The sequence below is a fragment of the Saccopteryx leptura genome, chromosome 2 (assembly GCF_036850995.1).
Source record: "Saccopteryx leptura isolate mSacLep1 chromosome 2, mSacLep1_pri_phased_curated, whole genome shotgun sequence".
NCBI classification, from domain to species: domain Eukaryota; kingdom Metazoa; phylum Chordata; class Mammalia; order Chiroptera; family Emballonuridae; genus Saccopteryx; species Saccopteryx leptura.
In genome coordinates, this window is record NC_089504.1 from 85,164,835 (window position 1) to 85,170,043 (window position 5,209).

The 5,209-nt window shown below is 37.8% G+C and overlaps 1 non-coding gene across 1 annotated transcript; it reads right to left on the reverse strand.

Moving 5' to 3' along the window:
- Positions 1 to 1,357: 1,357 nt before the first annotated feature.
- Positions 1,358 to 1,464, reverse strand: LOC136396488 (U6 spliceosomal RNA). Its single transcript, XR_010749774.1, has one exon. It is a non-coding gene; the product is annotated as a U6 spliceosomal RNA (small nuclear RNA).
- Between the last annotated feature and the right edge of the window lie 3,745 nt (positions 1,465 to 5,209).

Genomic DNA, 5,209 nt, shown 5'->3' on the forward strand with positions numbered 1-5,209 from the left:
TTTCTGGTATACATATAGCGATTAGTCATTTATATAACTTATGAAGTGATCATCATAAAAAGTCTAGTACCCATCTGACACCATACAATTAATACAATTATTATAATATTATTGACTATATTTCCTATACTGCACAACCCCATGACTGTTTTGTATCTACCAATTTGTACTTACATTTTATTTTTATTTTATTTTTTTTAGTGAGTTTGAGAGAGAGACAGATATAGAGACATGTAGAGAGAGAAAGACAGGAAGAGGAATGAGAAGCATCAGCTTTTAGATGTGTCACTTTAGTTGTTCATTCATTGCTTCTCCTATGTGTCTTGAACGAGGTGGGGATGGGGGGGGGGCTCCAGCCAAGTCAGTGACCCTTGCTTAAGCCAGTGAAATTGGGCTTCAAACCAACAATCCTTAGGGTTTCAAACCTAGGATCTCAGCATCTCAGATCTATGCTCTATCCACTGCACCACCACTGGTCAGGCTCAATTTGTACTACTTAATCCCTTCTCCTTTTTTCACCCACTCCCTGAACCCCTCTCCCATTGGCAACCATCAAAATATTATTCTATCTATAAGTTTGTTTTTGTATTGTTCATTTATTTTATTTGTTTGTTTTTTCCTAACCTATTGTGATGCAGTGGATAAAAGTATTGGCCTGGAATGCTGAGGTCACTGGTTCAAAACCCTGGGCTTGCTTGGTCAAAGAACGTACAGAAAGCAACTACTACGAGTTGATGCTTCACGCTTCTCTCTCCCCTCTCTCTCTTTCTCGCTCTCTCCCTCCCTACCCTCTATCTAAAAATCAATAAAAATAAAATATTTCAGGTTTTGTAGATTATATACGTAAGTGAAATACTGGCATTTGTCTTCCTCTGCCTGACTTACTTCATTCAGCTCAGTGCCATCTAGGTCCATCCATGGTGTTGCAGATAACAAGACTTCATTCTCTTTAATGACTGAGTCACATTCTATTGTATGTGTGCCACTGTTTTATCTATTCATCTGTGAAGGACACTTAGGTTCCTTCCTTATTTTGGCTATTATAAATAATACTGCAATAGTGTTTTGAGTGTTTTTGAATAAATACCCAGAAGTGGATGTGTGGGGTCCTTTTATGTCTCTTGTTGTAGCCATTTAAAAAATTTATTTAGGTAATTAAATTTAACGGGGTGACATTGATCAATAAGAGTACATAGGTTTCAGTTAAACATCTCTGTAGCATTAAAACTGGTGATTGTGTTGTGTGGCCCATCACCCAAACTCAAATCATTTCCTGTCACCATCTAATTGTCCCTCTTGACTCCCCCCATCCCACAATGCCCTCTCCCTGGTAACCACTTCACTTTTATCTATGACCAAAACTATGGAAAGCTTCACAAATTTTTGTATCATTCTTAAGCAGTGGCCATGCTAATCTTCTTTGTATTGTTCTAATTTTAGTATAAGTGTTGTTGAAGCGAACACAGCCTTTGTTTTAAAGTCTATTTTTTTCTTTTTAATTTTAGTGATAGGAGGAAAGGCAGAGAGACAGATACCCTCATGTGCCCTGACCAGGATTTATCCAGCAAGCCCACTAGGGGACAATGCTCTGCCCATCTGGGGCTGTTGGTCAGTTGCAATGGGAGCCATTTTTTAGCACCTGAGACAAGGCCATGGGGCCATCTTCAACACCTGGAGGCCAAAGAGCCATCCTCAGGCCTGAGACCAACTTTGCTCAAGCCAATTCAGCCAGGGCTGTGGGAGAGGAAGAGAGAGAGAGAGAGAGACAGAGAGAGAGAGAGAGAGAGAGAGAGAGAGAGAGAGAAAGAGAGAAGGGGAAAGGGTGGAGAAGCAGATGGTTGCTTCTGTGTGCCCTGACTGGGAATCAAGCCTGGGACTTCCCCACAGCAGGCAAACATTCTACCACTGAGCCAACCCACCAGGGCCAAGTCTATTCTTTCTGATATAAGTATTATAAGCCCAGCTTTTTATTTATTTTCATTTGCATGAAACCTTTTTCCATCCCTTTAGTCTATATGTGCCTTTTGACCTAAAGTGAGTCTTTTGTAGACAACATATGTAAAGGTGTTGTTTCTTGTCTATTCAGCCACCTCTATGTCATTTGATTGGAGCATTTAATCCACTTACATTTAAAGTGATTGTGGATAGATATGTAGTTATTGTCATTTTATTATTCATATTTTTAATTTTTCTTTTTTTTCTTCTTTAAATACCTATTAACATTTCTTATGATACTGGTTTAGTGGTGATGAACTCCTTTAGCTTTTTCTTGCCTAGGAAGCTCTTTATATGTCCTTTGGTTCTAAGTAATAGTTGTTTTGGGGGGAGTAATCTTGGTTGTAAAGCTTTGATTTTCTTCACTTTGAATATTTTATGCCACTCCCTTCTGGCCTGCAGAATTTTGTTAAGAGATTGACAGTCTTGAGACTCTTTAGTCTTTTTATTTGAACTTTCAACAGTATGTGGCACAATCAAACACTCTGTCCTTGATTATCATCCTGTGGCTTCCCCTCAACCACATTTGTTTTTTTCTCTGGCTACTTCTTCTTTGTGCTTTTGAGCCTCCTCTTCCTTTTCCTTTGGCTTTCCTTTCCTTTCCTTCCCCCCCCCCTTTTTTTTACAGTAGCAGAGAGAATCAGAGAGATGGACAGATAGGGACAGACAGACAGAAAGGAAGAGAGGTGAGAAGCATCATTCTTCATGGTGGTACCTTACTTGTTCGATTGCTTTCTCATATGTTCCTTGATGGGGGTAAGAGCCGAGCAAGTGACGCCTTGCTCAAGCCTGCGACCTTGGGCTCAAGCCAGTGACCTTGGGCTTCAAACCAATGACTTATGGGCTCAAGCAAGTGACCATGGGATCATGTCTATGATGCCCTGCTCAAACCAGCAACCCCACACTCAAGTTAGTGAGCCTGAGCTCAAGCTGGTTGAGCCCGCACTCAATCAGGCAACCTTGGGGTTTCAAACCTACACATCTCAGTCTGATGCTCTATTTACTGCACCACTTCCTGGTCAAGCTTTACTTCTGTCTTATATAATTTACACACTAAAACTGAGTAAAAAATTGTTTATTCCCATGGCTTCGGTTAATGTTTGTGGGCTAATGTTTCCCCAACCTATACTTGTAGCGCATGGCCAACAGTTTTTGCCCCTGGGCCAGATTAGAAAGAAAACTTTTTTCATGGGCCAGATGAAGTATTAAAATTAAAAAATGTTAAATACAAAAACAGTTTGTTTAAGTAAACTAAATTTTATTATATAATTTGTTTATAAATAAATGTAAGTGAGTGAAAAAAATTAATATACAATATCATTTTATTAAAATATATTTTAATAAAAATATAATTACATACCGTATAAATATCCAAACTGTATCACAATCAATCAAAACAATATTTAGTTAATAAAATGAGCTTGAAGGCATTATATCGCAAATAAAACAATTATTTCATTTTACAAACAGCCTGGACACGTTTTCGGTTATCAATGGCAGCTATAGTCTATGCTACAGTGCCACTTGATTCAGCACACTTGACCACAAAAATAACGAATTGTTTGACCTTGGGTGTGCACTGGCAAACTCCACCTAAAAGAATGTGGGTTTCACATAGCCGCTACATCAAACAGTTAATATCGAGTACAGATGAGTGCAAAAGTTGTAAATCTTTATAATGGAATTGTTTTAAAAAATAAAGAAGTATCACGAATCCATTCCACCAATTATTGGAAGTTAACCCTAGATTAGTCACACATGGAATTCTTTTCTGCATATCACTATCTTCTTAAATATCTCAATTTCTGACGCTTCCGCTTCTGAGTAGCGGAGATTTTAAAGTAGTGGAGAATATTAAAAATTTACTCACGGGCCGCATGTTGGCTATGCCTGCTCTAGACCTAGATTCCACTCCCACTGCTTACTTGATATCTAATTTTGATGTCTGCCTTTTCACTGAAAAGTCAACATACCCAAAATATTTTCTCTAGCTTCTTCCTGCTTTTATGCTTTTATCTAAACTACCACACTGACATCCAAAAAATTACCAAGTACCTTTGGTGCTATTTCTCTAACATTGCTCAATTTTAATCACTTTCTTTTTTAAAATCTTCCTATTTATTACTCTAAGGCAGGGGTGGTCAACCTTTTTATACCTACTGCACACTTTTCTATTTCTGTTAGTAAAATTTTCTAACCACCCACCGGTTCCACAGTAATGGTGATTTATAAAGTAGGGAAGTAACTTTACTTTATAAAATTTATAAAGCAGAGTTACAGCAAGTTAAAGCATATAATAATAATTACTTACCAAGTACTTTATGTCAGATTTTCTCTAAATTTGGCAGAATAAATCTTTATAAAACAACTTACTATAGTTAAATCTATCTTTTTATTTATACTTTGGTTGCTTCGCTACCGTCCACTATGAGAGCTGAAATGCCCACTAGTGGGCGGTAGAGACCAGGTTGACTACCACTGTACTACACAGATGCAAGCAAAAAGGAGGGGTAATCGTGAAAAAAAAAATCATGTTTAATATAAGAAAGCATTAAATGGGGAAAAGAGGGACATTTTATAGCTGTCAAGATGTCACATGTGAATCATGCATTGACTAAGACATGAAATGCATAAATCAACGAATGTTACTGATGAAAGGGTGTAGCAAAGCTACACTTTTGTTTTAAGCTACACTCTTGGTAGGAGATCAGTATTCTACTTTTCAGATTTTGGTAGATCAAGTGGACAGGCAATTGATAAAAAGACTTTTGCATTTGTCTCTTTTACTTGGAACATATTCCCTCAGATATACATGACTTGTTCTCTTCTTTCAATCAGGTCTCTATCCAAATGTAAGTATAATGAGGAATTTTCTGATAATCTATTAAAGTGGTATGCTTCATCATTCTATATTCATTTAGTCTGCTTTACTTTTTTCATGACATTAAATATTATCTTGCAGTATATATTTATTTAATTGTCCCATAGGTGAAACTCCATGGCAACAGGAACCTTGTTTTGCTCACTGCTTTTTGTCTAGTACCTATAAGGGTATGTGACACATGCCTGACCAGACAGTGGCACAGTGGATAGAGCATCGGACTGGGATGCAGAAGACCCAGGTTTGAGAGCTTGGACCCAAGGTTGCTGGCTTGAGCAAGGGGTTACTTGGTCTGTTGAAGACCCATGGTCAAGGCACATATGAGAAAGCAAT